At 42.1% G+C, this 22437-nt stretch overlaps 1 protein-coding gene across 4 annotated transcripts in view; it reads left to right on the top strand.

Moving 5' to 3' along the window:
• Window positions 1-22437, top strand: part of MYO1C (myosin IC) — a 117903-nt gene that overhangs the window by 13484 nt on the left and 81982 nt on the right. The window contains exon 1 of one of the 4 annotated variants that reach the window (XM_067566018.1): window positions 7890-11032. The exons of the other annotated variants lie outside the window; for them this stretch is intronic. The gene's annotated coding sequence lies outside the window, so the exon portion shown is untranslated. Of the gene's footprint in view, window positions 1-7889; window positions 11033-22437 lie in introns of those variants that run through there. 4 annotated transcript variants of the gene reach the window in all.

A 22437-nucleotide genomic window follows, 5' to 3' on the forward strand; every position in this document is an offset into this window, starting at 1 on the left:
ATCTGTTGTTTTAAGATAATGTGTGCTTGTAACAGCCGAACAGCCTTTGGAAAGAGGTTGAGTTCAAGAAGGCCTTTGCTTCACAAATATTGAAGTTGCAGTGACTTTTATGGAGCTATGATACTTTGCACCAGTTGAAAATCTGCCCCTAAGTGTATTTGGCTGCTCAGGTTAAAAAGAGCAGTTGTCTAAACCAACATAACAGCGTTACCTAAGTTTAAAATTCAATTGTATTCTTTATTTCCATGAACTAAGAATTTAAGAGTAGCCTCTGGAGTTTTCATGACCACTTTCTCATTAACAGGACATTTCTGTCAAAGAAGGAATTTACATGCCTTTCAACAGCAGAGAGCTTGATGGGAGTAGAGGACAGAAAAGTATGAAAATTAGGGTGTGTGACCTCTACTAGTATGATTGTCATTCAAAATTTAAAAATTTAGATACTACAGTTTTCTGTAGTATAACAGGAAGATCCTGGTCTGTTTAATCTCTGAAGATGTTAAATTCCATCTGCAAACCTCAGAAATAGGGGGGAAATTCTTTTCCATTCTGAAATATTTCTCTGTGTAGTGCAATGACTTGGGTTTTTTTAAACTTGCTAACAGTTACTAATACATTTTATATTGTACAGTCTGCAGTGAGTCATTGTTTACTCAGGGAAATAGCTTTCAACAGCCAGACTTGTTTAATTTTCATAACTAAAATATGCAATTCCACACATTGTAGGGCACCATTCTATAATCAACTTTCTGTTTAAAAAAACCGGTAACTGATATATTTAAAACAGTAAACAATGGGGCATTAATAGTTATATTTCTGCAGTTGAAATTTCTAGTTGCCATGGTTGTTGATGTGGCCAACAATGCAGCTTTAAAAAAAAATATTATTATACAATCAGAGGTATTAAAGGTTATTAGAGAATTTCCATAGACTCCTATACATTGCAGACAGAAAACTTTGTTCTGTCTGCTATCTCCAGTCTTCTGCTCCCAGTACCTTGCAGGCAGTTCAGAACTGCTGCTTCTGTGTACTGGCAGGAAAAGCAATGCCTACAGATCAGCCTGCCAGAAGTTATGTCTCTCACTTAGAACTTGGATGGCAGTACAGACACCACTTTTGCTTCATTTTCTTCTAGCAGCAAAGGTTAGCAGGGAGTGGTTTATTGTTTTTTCTGCTTAACCGTTTCTTTGTTTGTCATTTTGTGGTAGCAGAAATATTTTCTTGTTAGAGACCACATGTGATTTACCCTCCCACTCATTGTGTTTATCAAAGTCACAATAATATTCAGCATGTATACAACAGATACTTTTCAATGCACTATACAAATGTTGTCTGGTAAATGCAACACCGGTGAGGTAGATATTAAGTTTGCAGATAGGGGTGGAAAATGGAGGCAGCAGACAGCACCCTTCTATTGAAAGAGTGCTTGGACATTTTGACAAAATGTAAAACTCTCTTCTGAAGATATTTCAAATCTCCTTTTGACTTGTACATTTCTGAGGTTCATGATCAGTTTGTCCTCATCCCCCAAAGCTATGAAATACAACATCATAATTACCGGAAGGAACAGTAGGAGATTCAGAGTAACAGGGCAACTGAAAAAGCTTAGAAATCTTAATGGAGTCACCTTTATAATCTGTCTCAACGTGCAGAAGGAGAAGAAATTTATTAAGTTTTTCTCTACCTGGCAGACTTTTTGAGTAAATGCAACACTGTAATGTTGCAAGACCTTATGGTATTCTCCAGGGCCTTAGAGTGGAGATGAGAGGAATATATTAAGGGGAGAGGTCACGACAATAAACAAAAATTCACAGAAGCTGTGATCTCTCCTTGACTTTTACTAAAAATAACTATCTGTGATAAAATGGGGAGGGGGAGGATGAGAGCAGCAGGGCATGGTCCTCCCCCACTGCCTGCAGAGGGTGGGAACTGAGGGTCAGGGCTGGGAGCTCTGGTTCTGCAGACCCCCTATGGCAGCTCCCAGCTGCAGGTGGGGGCCGCCACTGCGGAGCTACAGGGGCCTCCCAGGGCGGCTGGGAGCTCTGGGTCCCCCGTCGTAGGTGGCTGGGGGCTCCGAGCTGAAAGGGCTGCCCACAGCAGCTCCGAGCTCTGGGTCACCCCTGCTACCTGTGGTGGCTGGGAGCTACAGGTGTTGCCAGCGGCTGATGGGAGTCTTGGCTGCCTGTCATGGCTGGGAGCTCTGGGGACCCTCCAGGTGTCCCCTGCTGCTGGCTGCCACTCTAAGGTCTGGATCCCCTCTCCCCCCCCTCCCATTTCCCGCCATGGAGGCAGAGAGCTGTCCACTGACAGCTTTTGCCCTGTCACATTCCCCCCCCCCCCCCCCCCCCCCCCCCCCGAAGCAGAAAATGTCACTGAGGTCTCAGGAAGTCACGCATTTCATGACCTTCGTGATATAATTTTATCCTTAATGATGTATGCTAATAGAAAGCCAGCCTGTTAGCTGCTCATTTACTATTAAAGCCCCAATTCAGCAAAGCACTTAACACACAGGCTTAAGTCTAATTGAAGACAGTGGGACTAAAGCACTGTCCAATATGTTTCATTTGAAAATTTCCTTTAGACTGTGCCTAAATTGGGTGTTGACATGCATGCATAATGCAAAGAGGAAGAGCTTACAGGCTCTTTATAATAAGACAAGTCAGGGTGAATGTACAATGCCTAACTTCCAACATATCCCTTTTATTTATGTATGATTTATTAATCTACTTCTTTCTAGAACTGTTTGAGTTTTTCTTTTAAAAAAAAAAGTACAGATGGGTGGAGCCTAACAATAGCACCCAGTGGGAATGCAGTTGGGGATTTTAATCCTGACCCTGCTGATTTCAGTTCAGGCTGGCAAATGAATGCATAGGGCCTGGAAACAACATCACACAGAGCCTTGAGAAAAGCAACAAAATTTGCTGTTGATTAAACACGTGTAATAGGGTTTCAGATTACCCTTAATCTTAATTAAAACCAAGTTCTATTCTGAAAATTGCCTGTGTAGGATTGACTCTATCTTGCTCAAAAAAGAAATCTTGGAGGCATCATGAATAGTTCTCTGAAAACATCTGCTCAATGTGTAGCACTTGTCAAAAAAGCCAACAGAGTGTTAGGAAATATTAGGAAAGGGATAGATAATAAAACAGAAAATATTACAGTGCTGCTATATAAATCCATGGTACATCCACATCTTGAATACTGTGTACAGTTCTGGTCTTCCCATCTCAAAAAAAAATTAGAATTGGAAAAGGTGAAGAAAAGGGCAATGAAAATGATTAGGGGGATGGGACAGCTCCCATAGGAAGAGAAAAAGAGTGGGACTGGGCACCTTAGAAAAGATATAATTATAACTAAGGGCGAAATGTTAGAGGTCTCTAAAATCATGGATGGTGTGAAGAGAGTGAACAGGGAAGTGTTATTTACCCCTCTACATGACACAAGAGCTAGGGATCACCTGATGAAATTAACAGGCAGCAGGTTTAAAACAAACAAAAGGAAGTATTTATTCACACATTATGCAATCAACCTGTGGAACTCATGGGATGTTGTGAAGACAAAGTATAACTGAGTTCATAAAGGAGTTGGATATATTCCTGGAGGATAGGTTGGTCCATCAGTGGCTATTAGCCAATATAGAAAGGGATGCAACATCATGTTCCAGATGTCCCTAAACCTCTGACTGTCAGAAGCTGTGACTGGATGAGACAGGATGGATCACTCTAAATTGCCCTGTTCTATTCATTCCCTCTGAAGTATGTGGCATTGGCCACTGTCAGAGACAGGATTCTGGGCTAGATAGATCGTTAGTGTGACCCAGTATGGCCATTCTTATGCTCATCTGATTTGCTCCTTGTGTATATTCAATCAGATTTGCTTGCTTTAGTAACAAAACAGTGCTTATCACTTAGTATTCCTGTTAGCTGAGTTGGCTGTGCAGTGTGTGGGAGCATGGGATTCTTTTGCAGCTTACACAATTAGCAGAACTATTAAAATAATTTATTATTTCAGGGCCAGATTCTGCCCTCATTTACATCTGTACAACCTTCTAATGTAGTGGAACCACACTCCTTATGACAAAGTTGAGGAAAATGAAGGCTCAGCTATATGAAAGGATATGTCAGAATACGTGAAGCCACAGGCCTTGGCTGTGTCTTGATTTCAAATAGTTTTGCCTTCTAGTTTCAGCTGTGTATAGTTCTGGTTTGTAGAGTCAATTAAGGAAAATGTTTCTTTGGGTTACTTGAAATCTTTGTCTGTACAGAAATACGGATGAGGACTGATGCCATCTATGTCATTTAGGTGTCATCTGTCTTAATAATTTTCTTGAAAGACACTGGGGGGATGATCTATAAGCTTGCTGTTGCAGAAATTGGAGAGATTGCCACCTAGGCCTCTTACTCAGGGAGTGGAGAAAATTAGGAGCAAATTGGAATAATGGATCCAGAATGAGAGAGGGGCAGCCTTGGCACCTTTTGAGGCATTTTTCAGGTTCATGTGAATCCTAGAGTCCCTAAAAAGTGTGAACTCATTGAGATGAAAGATGTAAGGACAATATCATTGCTGGCTGTGATGATGATATGAATAGCCAGTTGAGCAGTGCAAGTAATGTATAGATTGGTGACGTTTTCAAGCCAGCTGTTTAATTGGGAGGTATTTCTGTAGTGTAGACACATCCTACATCAATTAAAGAGATTTTTTCATAGAAGATATGGGTTGGAAGGGACCTCAGGAGGTATCTAGTCCAACCCACTGCTCAAAGGAGGACCAACCCCAACTAAATCATCCCAGCCAGGGCTTTGTCAAGCTGCACCTTAAAAATCTCTAAGGATGGAGATTCCACCACTTCCCTAGGTAACCCATTCCAGTGCTTCACCACCCTCCTAGTGAAAATGTTTTTCCTAATATCCAAACTAGACCTCCCCCACTGCAACTTGAGACCATTGCTCCTAGTTCTGTCATCTACTACCACTGAAAACAGCCTAGCTCCATCCTTCCTGGAACCCCCTTTCAGCTAGTTAAAGCTGCTATCAAATCCCCCCTCATTCTCCTTTTCTGCAGACTAAACAAGCCTAGTTCCCTCAGCTGCTCTTCATGGGTCATGTGCTCCAGCCCCCTAATCATTTTTGTTGCCCTCCACTGAACTCTCTCCAATTTGTCCACATCCTTTCTGTAATGGGGACCCAAAACTGGACACGGTACTCCAAATGTGGTCTCACTAGTGCCAAATAAAGGAGAATAATCACTTCCCTCGATCTGCTGGCGATGTTCTTACTAATGCAGCCTAATATGCCATTAGCCTTCTTGGCAGTAAGGGGCACACTGTTGACTCGTATCTGCCTTCTTGTCCACTGTAAGCCCTAGGTCCTTTTCTGCCAAACTGCTGCCAAATCAGTTGGTCCCCAGTCTGTAGCTGTGCATGGGATTCTTCTGTCCTAAGTGCAGGACTTTGCACTTGTTCTTGTTAAATCTCATCAGATTTTTTTGACCCAATCCTCCAATTTCTCGAGGTCACTGTATCCTATCCCTATGCTCCTGGGTATCTGCCACTAACCCCCAGCTTAGTGTCATCTGCAAATTTGCTGAGGGTGCAATCCACCCCATCCTTCAGATCATTAATGAAAATGTTGAACAAAACTGGCCCCAGGACTGACCCCTGGGGCACTCTGCTTGTTACTAGCTGTCAACTAGATATCGAGCTGTTGATCACTACCTGTTGAGCCTAATGATCAAGCCAGCTTTCTATCCATCTTATAGTCCATTCATCCAACCCATATTTCTTAAACTGACTAAGAAGAATACTGTGGGAGACCATATCAAAAGCTTTGCTAAAGTCAAGGTATATCACGTCCACATCAATGGAGTTAACCTATCTTTCTGAGAGGAGATAGCTAGGTCAACAGACGAGTCCTTCAGTTGACCGAGCCACGTCTGCTCCCAGGAGTTAGATTAACCTAACTATAGTGCTCACATTCCTAAGCCATGAAGCTAGGTTGATTTTTAAGTTTTGAGTGTGGATCAGGCCTGAGTTTGGGGAGTAGTGTCCTGATATGAGGAGGGCAATGAGGGAAGTGAGAACAAATTGGAGAAAGCATAGTAAAATGAAATTGGAGGGACCAATTGCAGTTACCAGAGAACGTTTGTCCTGGAGAATGGAGGCATAGTGGTCCTTTCCTGGTTTTTTTACTACATGGAAATTAATAGAAAATTAGGTGTGGGCTGAGGAAGAGAGACTGGCAGGCCAGTGTCAGAAGCAGTAAACCATATATGTCTGGTTCTTGCAGCGTAGGCACCATGAGGAGAGTAAATGCAGAAATGCCAAGCTTGGAGTGATGTACAGTTCTGGATGTGGAAAATTCCAGAGATAAGAGGATAACGGATCTATCCCACTGAGCTTAAACCAGACCACCTGCCAAGAGTCAGTGTGTGCTTTTGCTATTCTATGTTCAACTGGATTGTGTGAGAGGTTCCTTCCAAATCTCAGTTACTGACTATATTTACCTGGCGATTAGTGCTATTTAACCTTCTTTTTCTGCTCAGATTGAGCCACACTGAGGATTTTTCTGCTTGGTTCAATGTTCTGTATGTTCAAGCTAAAGCCATGGGAATTCAGAAAATGCTTTTGTGTGACTCTTCTCCCGCCCCTCCCACTCCCCCCCTTCCCCCCCCCAGGCTTTAGCTAAATTGGCTTTTTGTCATCAAGTGAATTTTTGTCTGAAATATTAGTTGTCGGCCATCTAGTTAAGCAGCGTCTCTGAAAAGATCTCATTGGTGCAGATGAGGGAGGGGCACTGCTTTTTAAGGCATATCAATGGAAAGGAATATTTGTACAATTTAGACATTACTTTGAGAGGAACAGTTCTGCTTGTAGTAAACTTTCCTTCTGCTTTGGGTAAGTGAGGAAGGCAGGTTATAGTGCATTCAGACTAGAAATAGCCATAATAGGATTGTTATCTTGCCTTCTATTTTACATATTGTATTTGGGTTGGCTAACTTCTCTAATGCTGTGCTTTGAGAGGCGCTGGTAACTCCACACTCTCTCAGGCCTTGATCTAGCAGACCTTACATGCAGGCCACTTAACCAAACTGCCAAGTGTGTAGACAACACAAGTGTGCTGCAGAGTGTCAGGGGAAAAAAATAAGAATCAGGGTTTAATGCAGTCTGAGTTGATAGGTCTGCAATCCCAATCTCCCAAGAAGTTAGAGAGATCTGAATGGGTTGGTCACTGGCATGAAGGCAGTAACGAAACAGTAAGAAGTAGCTGTTTCCTTTCTTCCCAGTTGACAAATAAAGCCCAGCCAGAACAATTCCCAGTCCTGGGGCATTTTCCTATAAGTGCAGGGCATAGGTGTATGCACTGGGGAATGTGGTGGTCATGTGTATATATATGAGAGGGAGAGAGAGAGATATTGAGATTTTTTCATACAGTCAGATATTTTACATGGTTGATCTCCTGACTTTGGAACTTTTGGTGGACTCCCATCATTTCTAACATTTGTTTCCGGGACACAACTGTAAGAAGAATTTGTGGATCATTCACATCCTGGGAGATTGTGGTGATTTTAAATCACATACCTCAGTTTTCAAGGTCTCAAAAGATTGAGGGCTGAGCTAAGCAGTCAGAACCCAGGGAGACCCTGTATCTTTTCAAATAACCTTTTCTTCCCCCAAGAAGTGCCCACCTTCAGTTGTCTATTGTGGGAATACATCTTCCCATTTTTTCCCCATTGGGTGTCTTCAGGGGTCATTTTCTGTTCACTCTTTGCATAGTGAAGAAATGCCATCCCTTCCCCCTCCCCCCCAGTCTGTGGGAAGGGGTGTGGCTGGCTGTGTGCACATAGCATTTAGTATTTGTTTAACCCTTGAAGGCAGTGGTAGTGAGGTAGAGGCTGCTTCTGGGGAAGTGTAGTAGGGGTAAGACAACTACAGGTTCTGGGGTTGCATGGGATTTAGACCCCCTTAACTAGTTATCACTGAGCTTGGCCATCTGTTTGGAAAGCAAGTTGTGATTTAGCTGTTTTCTAGATTTTGATCATATTGTTTAAGATGTACAAGATTTAAATTTTGTTTATTCCATCTCATTACATAAAGCTTCCAAGTAGCCACTTCTACACAGAGCCCAGGATCAATATGCTGAAATGTTTAACTCTGCAGCCCCCACACTTATGTAGAAGGCGCTCAGACTGTTTTATCTTATGTGCTTTAAAAAGTTACTAACACAGGAATCAGTAGGTTTTCTGGATTAAACTGTGCAGAAGGGTTAGAGTTTGTATGTGACTGATCTTGTGATCCATTTTCTATCCCAATAATTCCCCAGAATGTGGAATTTGTAAGACCATCAGACAACTGTGCTCTCCTTGGACTGCCTGTTACATATAAAAGGAATCCTGGGAATGTGAAGGACTCCCTGTCTGGCTTTTCATCCCTGTGAGCTTTCTTCCCTTTCCCCTCCAATATATATTGTTGGAGGGGAAGCAGACAGGAGGAATTTCTGATCACACAAAAAATGCCCATCAGCTTACTGTGCTTTTCCACTCCTCCCCCATTTTGGAAAGTGTGATTAAAGTCAGCCCTCCGTTCCTGACTGCACGAACCATGCACACACAGACGCTGATGCCAGATTCCCTTCATTCCATGCTTCTGACTTCAAGAAAGGCTTGCTCTGACAAGCTGGAAATGGAGGCCGTTGGCTCTGTCTATAACCCAAAGGCTACCTCTGCACTAGACCTTTACCTTAAAACTTCCCACCAATGCAGCTCTACTAGTAGGAGCACTAGCGTAGATAAGGTGCCAGCAGCCACTGGTACCTTAAGCACCGTTTTGTGTAACCCTTTCAGAACAGTCTAGATAATAGGGTAATAAAAATGTCATTAATCTCTGCCACCATATCTATATAAGAGCTACTGCTACCCCTCCTGGCAATCAGGCACCTAGCCTAGGGATATCACTTCTAATATCCAGGTGGTGCTCAAATCTTGCTGTTTTTTCCTTCACAAAACATTTACAATCTGTGTGTGCCTGTCCTCACCTGTCGGTGCTTCCTTATCTCCCTCCCACCTTGATTATTGTTACCATCTCCTCTCCAAACGCCCTGACACTCACATTGCCTCTCTCCTATCCATGCAGCTGCTGAAATCCTCTTTCTTGTCTGTCACTTTGACCACAGGGACTCCCCGCTCCCCCACCCTTTGAATCCTTCCACTGTCTCCCCATTTCAAGACATCAAGTGCAAGCTTCTTGTCCTCCTCTTCAGGACCTTTCACATCTCTGCCCCTCCCTGCTTGTTCATTCCTGTCTCTTATCGTATCACCTCTCCTGCCACCTCCGCTCTGCAAATGATGCCAGTTTCATCCTGTTAGCTTGTCACACAAACATCTCTGCAACTTCTTTCAGGCAGCCCATTATTCATGGTACTCAGTGTCTTAGCTTCTCCTCCAGTCTCATTTCTGCCAATTGATGCTGAGAGGGGCATTGGGAATAACTGGTATTTTATTTATAATTATTGGAAGAGGAATTACACAGTGTTTGTTTATATAAAATTGTGTATATTTAATTATATCTTCCCATCCCACTTTTCATAGTAGTTTTCTTCTTGGATTGTAAGCTGTTTGAGGAAGGGAACATGTTTCCATAAATATCTGTATAGCAGCTGACACAATAGGGTCCTGATCCTGTTTGAGGCCTATGAATGATATTGTAATATAAATATTTAATATTAAAGAGATCAGTTATATTTTTACATGTATAACACAATTGTTATGTTTTAACATACTAGCCTGTGTGATGCCATTATAAATTTAATGAAAAACTATACATAGTTCATCCATACATAGGAAACTGTAACAAGCAGAGATTGACTGAGTGTAGGCATGATGCCTATGGTGCGAACTTTCTTTCCCTGAAGCAATATCTCTAGTATTGGGCTTCCTCACAGCAGTGCCTTGTCAATGCTATTTTAAGATTTCAGAGGATGTGTACATGAATACATTTGCTCTTCTATAGAGCACAGGAAAAGGCCTACTGGTATCAAGTACCTACAGAGTACTTTACAACTACTTAAGTCTTACAGTAGCTCTGTAGTAGGTAAGCACTATTATTCCCATTTTAAGAGAGGGATGGATGCACAGAAGTTAAGTGATTTAACCCAAGATCACCTACCAACTCAGCAGCGTGGGGAGGAGAACCCAGTAGTCCTAACTTAATTCTCTGTTCTGACCACTAAACCATACCATGACATTGTGCAGAAGAAAAAACATACTTTCCTTTTACCTTGCTAATACTCAGAAAAAAGTGCAGTCTGGAAGCAGTGAAGTGGGAGAATGTGCTGCCAGTGCTATAATTGAGAATTCTGAAGGGGAGACTGGCATTATGAAGAGCAGCTGTTTGTGTTTCACCTGTGTGGCTCATTTATCATGCAGCATGTGTAACACCAAGTGGCACCCTCATAATTGTTGAGGCTTCTTTTTACCATTTATTTTAATTATCAGTGGCATTATTGCAATTCACAGTGATGAACATCAGTGATCCAGGTAACAAACCCATAGAGCTTTCTATTTTCTATTTTTTTTATTTAACTTAATTAATTAATTTATTTGTTGTTACCTCTTGCCAGACAAGAAATTTTGTTCTAACTAAACCAAACCCTCTGACTTCTCTTTCTTTCCTTTTCTCCCTGAGTATGTCAAAGGGGTGAGGTGAGTCCATTGCTTAATCTGGCATAATTGAAGTCAATGGCAAAACTCCCATTAAGAACATGAGAACGGCCATACTGTGTCATACCAGTGGTCCATCTAGCCTAATATCCTGTCTTCTAACAGTGGTCAGTGCCAGATGCTTCAGAGGGAATGAACAGAACATTTGCTTCAGTGATGCAGGATCAGGCTCAAAGTCTCTCTCACCCATGGTGCTCTGACTCATCATCTTACACACTCCTCGGTTGATTGGAAGGGAGCTGTAAAGGATTTTTATGGCATTTTCTTTGAAAACCTCTAGCACCTCCATTCTTCACAGCAGATCATTGATATTTGGCAAGTGGCTTTTCTTTGACTTATGAAATTCCATTTAGCTTTTGCTGAGATATAAACGATTGAAAATAACAATTTTCCTTCTTTCATTTGTGCACCTTGGGGAAAATGTTTGCATCCTGACAAAATAACTACATCCACAAACCTAAGGCCAGGCTTGTGTCCTGGGAACACCTGGGAGCTGCTGGAGCAAAGTATTTGGGAAGGGGAAGTTCTCTCCCCTGGTTTGTATTCATAATGAGTCTTTATGTAATTACATACTATTTTTTTTCCCCTCAGAACTTCCATCTCATTCAGTTCACAGGATGGAAACACAACGGGGCAAAATTAAGATTGTACAGGCAACTATAAATCTGTCATTTTTTTAAACTCAGGTGCTTGAATTTGCAATATAAATATAGGTTTTGTATGTAATTATTTATATTACAGTAATGTTCAGCAATGCCCCTAGGATCGAAGCACCATTGTGCTAGTACAAGCATATAGTAAAATTGCCTCTGCCATGGAGAGTTTATGGGTTTAATATGAAGTCTAGAAGAAGACTAATTACACGGGAATCTGTCTTCAGAGCTGCTTATATTTTTCATGTGTTCTGATATTTATAGTATATTTAACACAGCACTACAACATTTTGCACCTTGTACTCTTTCCAGCATGAAGTAGTGTATTTAGTATGTTTTGTATCTTTTTACCGTTTTTTTTTGTTTTGTTTTTTGTTTTTTTTTTTTTTTGCAGCAAATTACTGAAGTTTCCAATACACTGCACATTGTACTGGGAAGCTGGAGATGTATCAGAGATACTGTGTTCCAGAAACAACAGGGGGATTTGTGAGAATTGCGTCTGCATGTTGCCACTTGTGGCGAGAGCCCCATGTACTCATGGCACAATTGGAACAAATTCCACTGCAACAACCCCTGAATTCCATGGCAGCATTAATTTATCCTATTGTCATGAAATACTTTTGATTCCCATCCCCCACACGCCTACACAGACACTCTCAGCTATGGCTTATGGTTGAAAATACTCACTGATGTAAAATTTGTCTGATTTTCAACAGTAATTGTATTCAAAGATGACTTATTTTCCCTGTTCTCCAGGAAGCCAGATCCTCTCCCCAGGCCTTGCCTCCATTAGTATTGTGCAGGCAGCTGAGCTCAGCCCCTCCTTTCTCTTTCCCCCTGGTGCGTGCCCAGGAAAAGGGGAGCTTCTGGGCAGCCTCAGCATTTCATCTCTCTTGCTCCCCAGACCTCAGCTGTTGCACTGTTCTTCAGGCAGCCCAGTTCACTAGCCTGTACTGCTAGCTCCCACTGCTCCCTAATTGCAAACTGAGCTTCAGAGCTGGCTCTCCATCCCCCTGCTGCCTAGTTCCATGGAACAGTTCAGAGACCATGCTTTGAAATCCCATTAAAACTCCTTGTGGGGAAACTTGGAGCATAAGGGGCAGCTCCAGGCAGGTCTTGGTTGACGCAGTGCTATGCCACTTGAGAATGTGGTTTTAATATGTTGATTTGTGGATCAACTGGGCGGGTCTTCACTGACCACTCAGTCAATCCAGAGGAGTCGATCTGATGGCGACGAATTTGCTGCCGTCAGTGAAGACATAGCCTAAGTTACTCTCAGTTCATGTTTTCTTTGGAATCAGAAGGGGGTAGAAACACTTTAAAAACAAAAAAAACCCAAACAGATTCTGCAGCACAACTTTGCATCAAGGGACAGCATCCACAGCATATTCAAGAAATTGTTGGATGCACACGGTCTTGCCTATATGACATTTGGCTGGGGCAGTTGAAGTTGATCTCTACTTTCTCAGCTATTGTTCTTATCTTGATGCTGTCTCTTGATACATGCACAGCACAAATCTCTCATTTCTCCAGGAATAAACTTTCTGGAACTGAATAAACGACCTATTAACTGTCTCTTGAGACTCAGTACCAAGCACAGAGAAGACAACAATTTTAGGGATTAGGACAAGAAATTGGACTTTGTACCAACCTGTCAGGATACACAAGAGGTTGCTTATCTGCCCTCTCTGTTTATTGTCAATGTCCCAAGATGATTTTTTCCTGAAATTAATTAGCTTTCACATGCTAATGACTGCAAACAGCCCCAATATAGGTTACTTTTCTGAACGGCTTTTCAATAATTATACAGTGGCTATTGCTCAATTCAGCATCTAGATTGGATAGGAAAAATTAAGTACAGGATATTATCCTCAGAAATCTGGTTGGAGTGAGTTGCTCAAGTTTCATGACTAAGTGTGTCATTCAGAACTCTGCTATGAAACTCTTCCCGCAAACAAATGTATAATAAGGTAAGCACTCAAGTGCAATTTTAAAGTCTTTAAGGACTAATAGAGTCCTCAATTATAAGATGAATATGAAACATCAGAAAAGAATTACTAGATGAGAGGAAGGGCTTAAGACTTTTGAGATCATATCCTTTTCTAGATGTGTAGCATTGTGAAAGGGCTAAGTTTGAGCAGTAAGTGAAGATTCCAGCAGTGGACCAGGTTAAATGGAAACCTAAAACAGCCCTTTCTGGGATTCTGACTTGATCAGCCAAAGGACTATAAACCAGCAAATCCTCTGGCCACATTCCCTTCAGGCAGCTGAACAGCCTGTAAACTTCAAACATGACATAAAGCAGCACTTCTATCTGCAGAACTCTTTATTCTGGCTTCTTGTCAGCAAATCTCTCTGTCATATCAGAGTAGCCCATCCTCTTTTTAAAGCTATGTGCCTAACTATGCTCAGGTGCAGGTGACTGCTTCAGCACAGGGAATTCCTCCCAGCTGATGTTTTGAAAAGCCTTGCTGGGAATTTAACTTACAAAAATACCCACCACTCTATTGTATGATTTGGCAGAGATTGTGCCTGGGGACAACACTAAGGTAGGGTGTGGCAGGACTATGGATATAAAATTAATTGCACGTCCTGTCACAAGCATCCATTCTTGTCAGCTGAAAGGTTTGTGTGCCTATCCTGTATTGGTGTTTATATTTTGCTTGTTATCGTGGTATCTGAGGCTTGTGTTAATGCAACAGGCCTTGGCTAGAAGGAAAAGTCTGTGGCCTTATCCCAAGACAAGAGCAAGAATGGAACTTAAAACCCCTCACCAGGAACTATAGTGGAACATTCCTGTTAGATCACATCCTGCAAAGCAGTACTTAGTTGTATTTATTGTAGGAACTCCCTTTGATTTGTATGAACCAAAGGACAGTCTTTCTTTAACTGGGCTTGAGGGTTTTTCAGCTGTTACGATACTCTGCTATATACATGTTGCTTCAACTAGAATTCTAGCTTCAGAGAGCAACTTGGTTTTGACAACTTTTTGAAGTTTACATAACTCTTTGTATAGACAATGACTATGTAATTGCTGAACTGTTAACCTACTTAGCAGGAGTCCACAAATCTTGAAATTATGTGGAAACGCTGGGTGAGGGACCGTTTCGGCTATTCTAGTGCCAGCTTCTCCCATTGGGAGATGCTGCAGGATGTTGATACCTTTCAGGGGTAGCCCACATTCTTGGAGTCCCAGGGAGAAAAATAATCATGGAGAGTTGTTCTGCCAGTATGCATAAAGCAAACATTACAGCACAATGCAGTGTCAGGTCATGGTACAAAGATTATTTTACATCTTTGAGATTCCATTTTGTGCATGTGCTCTCTCTCCTTCCTTATTATGTAGATGGGCAGGGAGGGATCACAGCAGTTCTTGTCAGTTTATTCTAGTTTCCCTGTACTGCTGTGTGTACATTTGGGATGTGGGGTAGTGCTTCTGTGCACAGGAGAGGAATGCGGATTGACTTTGAGACATCTAGAATAGGTTGAGTATCGCTCCTATGCCACCCACTCCTGGCTGTGGTGAGGGGAGTTGCTGGAATACCCTATATTACCCTTTTGGAGGATAGCAATGTCTGAAGAACCCCATTCTGAGAATTGCTTCCCTCCTCACCACTATTTTGTTTGTTCTTCTTTTCAGATTGCAAAGAGTTTAGTGCTGATCTAGCCTTATATAGTCATTTCCTATTATTAGAAACATTTCCCTGGGATCTTGTTGAGGGAGTAGCAGAGGGAAATCCTGTTTCCTTCATCTGAAATGCAGGGGTATTAGTTCTTTTCATACACTCAACATCTAATGTCCATGGGATAGGAAGGTTTCCTTGTCATTCAGTTTCTGGCCCCAGTTCCTTTAAATCTATTACCATTTCTAAAAAGATAGAGCTTCTATTCCTGCCAGTTTCTTCCACTCAGTCACATATGCTGAAACTTAAGCAGTGCGTATGCTCTCTGTAAAATGTGCCCAGTTTTTCTCAGCCAACTATTTATTGTCTTTCGCTGGGTGTCAGTGTCCTTTCCTAATAATTTGGAAAACTGACTCACCTCTTTGTTGCCACAGGTGACACATGGCAATATGGGCATGATCCACCCTTGCCTGTGTCGAAACAGAGCCTGTGCAGGAAGCAAGTGATGATTATAACAGCATTTGGAGAAAGAGAGGAGCAGTTTCATAATGAGGAGGGAGTGGATTCTGGTTTGGGTGTGCAGAAAGAATGTGTTTTTAGAGAAGTGATTGGCTGCTGGAAGCACTGACATATGCACAGAGCTTGGACACTTAAGTTTTCCTGTGAAAACATTTTTTTCCCCATAAAAGGAAGATGTAGGTTCTTCCACTGGGAGGGACTGTGGAGAAAGTCACTTATAAGGAATGCACACCAGCTGAACTGGGTCAGATTGTTCGTATTAATGACTTTTAAAAATAATTCTGCTAGTAATGCCTCAGATTCAGCAAGGGAGCCACCCAAAATCATTGCAATAAAGTACGGTAAAGAAAACACTGAATTATTTTTAGGCTTTTTATTAATGATGGTGCAGCAGTTACTGCAGAGTTCAAAATGAGTGATGCTATTGGGACATTTCTGTAAAGTTCTCTGTACAGACATCTAATTGCCTGAAGTTTGGTAGCAACCCCTAAACCACTTGTGTAGTAACATTTAAATGAGAGTTGTTGGTACATGGGATAGAATAACCATATGCTAGTAGTGACTGATTGCACATGAAATGCACTGTTTGTCCCGTAATCTTATATGGAGACAATGTATAAAGGAGTGGACCTTTGTTTTGATAGGCATGATTAGTGCCTGTCATGCAACTCCTGTTTTTATTGATTCAGTGAGATGCAAGGATGTGCAGAATTCTTCAGGTTTATTAGGTCAGTGCAGCTTCTATTTCCAACCTAAGTGTTATTAGAACACAATTGCTCTGTATGTGCGGTAGCCAGATTTAAATCTCAGTGTTACAATTGTCTTGTTTTATCTGTGCCTTTTTCTCAAAGGCACTTGTTACCTTGGTATCTGGGTGCTGAACAGCACTTAAGGAAAAAGAGGAAAAGCTCCAAAGGGGGGGGTGTGTGTGTGTGTGTGTGTGTGTGTGTGTGTGTGTGTGTGTGTGTGTGTGTGTCATGCTGAGCCTAGGATTCCTAGAGTACGCATATTTATTTGTGGAAGAATGGGATGCAGGGGGTGGTTGTCCTCATTGTGGAAGGCTTTATTTGAAACACACATCAATAATGCCAACCACAGGTGTTCAGAAATCATAAGCTGGGCCCAAAACATTAAATTAAAATATACTTTTGAGTCAACCTATATTTATTTTGGTTTCTGACCAGTTGGACACACTTGCATTACATTTTCAAGCTTTAGTCTGCAACCATAAAAGGTGAGATGCTCACATAATCACAGGACTCCAGGAACTAGGGTTAAGGATAACACTAATGTGAGATGGCAACATTGGAACACACCTTTTCAATGTGAACACAGTGAGTCTTGGCTCAGTCTTCTCTCTTCAAATAAATAGTTTAATAAGTAGAGTCTCATGGCTGAGGAACACTCGGTCCCCAGGACCTGATAGCCTAAAATCTGTGCTTCTCCAGCTATCGCGTTGCTGTGGAGCACAGCTGCCTTCACAGATCACTGGGTATGAAGCCATCTCTGAAACAGTTGCACCAATAAAGGCAGTCTGGAAACAAGACAGTCCTTAATGAGGTCATTGGTATGAAGCCTACTTCAAGGTTCACCAGATTATTGCTATCTTTAGGGAAGCCGGTTGCCTTCTGTGAAGGAGGCATTGATGATTTCAGTTATCATAGAGGTCAGGTGTGCTTGCTAACTTCAACAATCCATGAGGACAGGAGCAGTTTTTGTAAGTATTGGGTTAGATGTCCTTTGGAGCCTCCAGGGTCCTATTATGGGTTATTTTAGGAAGTCAAGGCATTGTTCCCAGTTCTGAATCATCTAAAGTACATGGGATAGGGCACTTTAGGAATGTTTTTGGTTGAGGACGAAGCTTGTTATCTTCTCCAGCTAAAGAGGTTGGAGAGAGCCTTCTTTTTGCAGCCCTCCTAGCCTGTGTGGGATGGGCTTGGTCCGATGGCCAAATACTTCCAGATTATGGTATTTACATGTATTTGCAATTTTTTTCAAGGCATCAGGATTTGTAGAAAATAAACAACTGAAAAAATTGTATTGTGGGAGAAATGGTCCATGATCCTATAACTGCACTCTATACTTGGCATCTCCTGATTTTATTTTGACCATGAAACCCATCAGTCTGCTAATGACGCATTGTGTAAAGAATATGCTAAAGGGATTATTTTAGACTCCCAGATTTGTACTGTACTGCAGAACCTGGAATCCTGAATTTAGAAGAAGTTGAATGGTTTGCCAAAGCCAGTTTCATGGGGTTATGTTCAAAGTTATTTATTTATTTATTTTATTTAAATAGAGCCAGAAGCTGCTGGGGCAGCTTGGCAGTTCACACTTTGCTCTGAGTCTTTCAGAGCAGGGCTGACTGGAAGAGTTTCCTGTCCCCTTGTTTTGAATGTACATTTGCATGCAGGGAATTCACTGCTTATCAGTAGTGAGCAGAGCCGTCCCAGTGATTTCATCCAAGGCTTCAGTGAGTCACTACTCAGTGGAGGAGCTTGGAAAACTTGATTCATGTCTCTGCCTTTAGTAGCAATGGAACCTCCATCTATCCTTAACACCACGACAGAGTGGCACTGACCTCAGCCTAGCTGGCAAGAAAGAAATTGCTTAGATTGCCTTGGAGCCACATCGCTCAGGGCTCAGTATGTTTTAAACAGAAGACATGTTAGCTGTACATGCTTTCTAGCCCCCTCCTATCTACTCACAGTTGGTTCTCTCCTAACTCGGATTTTCCCAAAGATAGGATTGTGTTCCCCTCCCCCTAAGAGTTGAGCATATCCGTTGCAGTTTTCTAGCCTCAGGAAAGTGTTTGGAATGAAGAGCTTCAGGACAGTTTCTGTTGTACAAAAGTGCTGAGAGATTCCTGAGAACTTATTTCAAAAGTAGGAATATTTCCTGTTCTGTCCTGATCAGGGCTTTGGCTGTGGAGAGATACTTTGAGAGCTTGCTTGTGTGAACTAAAAGCACATGCAAGATGATAGGAAGGGTGGGATGGTAGTCTGAAGAATGTGTAACATGATTCAATGTGAAAATGTGGCTTAACATCACAGTTCAGATAATTTTTATTGACTTATCTTACACTGTCTCAAATCTCCCTGTCGTCTTTGGTCTGTACTAGACTTTTTTCCTTTCACTAATATACCTACTAGCACCTTGTTTCTGTTCTTCCATCCAATGTCAGTGCTTTTAAAGCCAGAAGGTGAATTGCAGGAAGGTATGATGTTGGTAAAAATTATTTGAATGCCATCAGTGTTCTGAGCACAGTCCAAACAGAAGGAAAAATGCAGCCTTCTCTGCCCAGAGAGTGTTTAATCTGCATCTCACATAGAAGCACAATACACTAGCTGATGGAAGAATGGTCTGGTGGTTAAGACACTACACTGGGATGTGAGGAAACCTGGGTTCAGTTATTGTCTCTCCCACATACTTCCTGTGTAGCACTGGGAGGGTTAGTCAATCTTTCTAGCCCTCAAGTTGCCGATCTGTAAAATGGTGATTATACTACTATTCTCTCTCTCTGTCTGTCTTGTCTATTTGACTGTAAGGTCTTCTAATCACTGATGATTTTAAAATCAAGTTGGATGTTTTTCTAAACGATATACTCTAGGAATAATTTTGGTGAAGTTCTGTGGCCTTTGCTATACAGAAAGTCAGACTAGATGATCACAATGGTCCCTTTTGGCTTTAGTATCAATGAATTGATAAGCAGGGATTGTACCTTGCTCTGTATAGGAACAGCACCTAGTACAAGATGATTCTGATTTTGGTTGTGGCCGCCACATGCTGCTGTAATACAAATAATAAATAGTAATAATGATGGTCCGGTCCTGAGGGGTGGCACAAGTGTCTTAGTGAGATTGTGGCAGCGTTTTGTTTATAAAGTGGAATTCCTCCAAAGAGAGGGAAGCTATTATGTGTGAGGTGCCTGGTGAAGTTTCACTCCCCTAATAATCTTCTGCGGTGCAGATGTGTAATTCCCCACACACATTGCCGTGTCTCTTTCCTTCCATGACTGGAATCCAGGCTAGGATTAGAGAGATTTTAGAAAAATGATAATGGGAATTGACTCTCTTCTGAAAGGGCCATAGTAAAGCTGAAGGCTCAGGTCCCATCCACACTGTAAATCTCTTGTCAGGGGATGCTGTTGTAACACAATAGTGACCTGACATGGTTAAAACGTGGTTTATTCTTGGAATGTAAATTGAACTAAACTGGGTTTTAACTATGTTCCTGAGTTGAGCTACAGCCCCAAAGTCCAAGGTTCAGCAAGGTTTTGATGTATGGTTTGGTCTCTTCTATGCTGCAGAACTGGCCAGTGTTTTAAACAGTTTTTTCAGGGATCTATGCTACTGTAACCATGCTCCTTCCCACACACCCACCAGGCACAACATTTGCTATAGTGCAGATGTGATCTGAAGAAGAAGCCTTAATGAACTGGGCAGCTCTTTTAAACAGAAATTCCTAATACACTAGCTCCTATTGTTCTGAGCCTTATTTTAAAAGCCAAGTCATTTTCCAGATTGAGGTGAGGTTAACTACAGTAATTGCAATTGTAAATATACCACACCCTTTCAAGCAAAGGGCTGCCTAGGAGCCAGGGTGTGGGTTATGTCAACATGTCAGTTTAGTATAATGTACTTCAGTGCTTTCCGAAGCCAGAGTACAATAAACATGAGACTTAGAATGGCATGTTTTAAATAGTGCCTTTCAGCCAGAAGGATTGCAAAGCTTTTCTAAGATATAGGAATACTTTCACCCACTGCTGAAACACAGCTTGCTTTTTAGAGTGCTGCAGCACTTGTTTAACAGTTCACAGTAACTCCATGGAAGTTGAGGACAAGAAGTGAAAAGAGAACTTGCAGCCAGTTAGAACTGTAGGGGGAAATAAGGGAGACAATGTAATTGTTCAAACTGGAATCTGGAAGGACACCAGCGTCGATGCCCCAGCTCTTTTGAAAAGTGCCATAGGATCCTTGCCACAAAATGTTCAGGGCCTTGATATTCTGTTTCCTCTAAAAGATAGCACCTGGAACAGCACAATGCCTTCTAACTGCACACTGGGAGATTGTGTCAGTATGATCAGAGATGAGTAGCTAACACCTCTTCCATAATTGTCTGGGTTTTCAGAGGTCCCTCATCCAAGTATTAACCATGTCCAATCCTATTTCATATGAGACAAGATGTGATTCTAATGGAAGCCTAAGGTGTAGGTATTACTAGTGAGAAGCTTCACTGAGAAGGGGGAAAAACACCTTCACATGGGTTGACTTGAGGTGATGCCAGCAGCCATGAAGATTTGAAATGGTAATTTCCTTTACCTTTGAAGCTGAAATTCTTGGAGTACATGGAAGATTAAGGTGGAGTAACCCATGGGTAAGAAACTATCAGTCTATAGATTTCCCTCCCCCTCACCAAGTTCTGCTCATCTCCAGGAGGAGCCTGCTGGTGAGGGCAGAGCTGGATGATCCCTAGCTCTTGTCCCAGTTTGCCAACAGACTGCACACCGTAATGGTCTCTCAGCAGCTCCTAGACATACATGCTAGTACTTCACAGATGAAAAATACAATGTGGCTTGAAGAGGAATTCTAGAATCTGACTTAGGGTCTTCTGATTGTGTGAGAATCACCAACCTAATGGCTGAAGAATGAACATATCTTCACTTCTACTCCAAAGAATGTACACGGGGAAGGGAACCAGCTTATCTTTACTACTGTCTCCCCTCTATCCTGCACTGAGCTCTGCCTCCCCATTCTCCTCCCAAGCATACAGTCACTGAAGATTGGGTACCCCTGTCAGCTTCCCCAAGTCTGTGGAAACTGGCCAGTACTTATGGTCTGAAATAGCTCCAGTATTTGGTGGCTTTCTCAGAAGAGTTCAAGTAAATAACACGGAACCAGTAATAGCCTCCATTTTACCAGACCTGAAGATGCAAAGAAGAGTGGTTTTTGGTTTTTGGGGTTTTTTTTTTTGCAGAAAACCAGGGAATCTGAACTAGGTCTCAGTTGGGTTAGGGTAGAACTCCCTGTTTGTAGATACATACAAGGCACTTGGAGCACAAATCTCTTTATTTGGACTCTGAACAGTGGTTCAGTTAGTGGAGGTTGTATTGTCAGTCTAAGAGGTTGACATGCCATAGACTTCAGGACCAGGACTGTGTCTTTCTCTGTGCATGGACATCACCCAGCACGTGTGGGTGCTCCTGTGGTTTTAATAATTTGCCCAGTTAGTGGCTAACTGCAGAGCCCCATGTTATGAGCTCTTTGAAGAGAGTGATAGTCGTGAAACAGTGTACAAGGGGAATTCGTGGCAATATGGTCTGTGTAGATTGCAGTTATCTGGATTCTGGGACACACCACCCAATACTCATCTTCTCTTGAGAAACTCATTTGGCTGCTGACATCGTTGCTGGGAATCAGATTATATGGCTGGAAAATGTTATAGCTTTTAACACTTTGTCATGGAAGCCTTGATAGAAGGAAATCAAATCCCCTGACTCAGTGTGGAGTTGATCCCCTTCAAGAGACTGCTTGGCCTCCAACACAGCTTACAATAGCTCCAGGTATGCTCTAAATTACAGCAGCTTTGTATGACTACCTGGTGGCTGCTCTGGGGCCTAGAATAGCTGGAATGCAATGTGTTTCATCCATGCCAGCACAGTGCAGAAGGCTGCAGTATCTGAGACAATTTCACATTCTGATCGTGCTGAATTGTTGCTGTCTTGTAACTTCTGCCCATCGTGACCAGGAAACATAACATGCTGCAACTGCCCCAGTGTAGGGGGACTCAACTACATGTCTCCATCCCATAATGAAGTGCCTTGTGTTCGGAAGTTATCCAAAAGCCCCTGCTGCCAGCAACAATGCTGGGCATTATGGGATAAGTGCTTCAGATGTGCTATCATGTACTGGTGCAACTGGTTGTAAGGA

Source organism: Emydura macquarii, unplaced genomic scaffold (assembly GCF_026122565.2).
Source record: "Emydura macquarii macquarii isolate MOO-44397 ecotype Brisbane River unplaced genomic scaffold, CSIRO-AGI_Emac_v2 contig_2699, whole genome shotgun sequence".
Lineage (NCBI taxonomy): Eukaryota > Metazoa > Chordata > Testudines > Chelidae > Emydura > Emydura macquarii.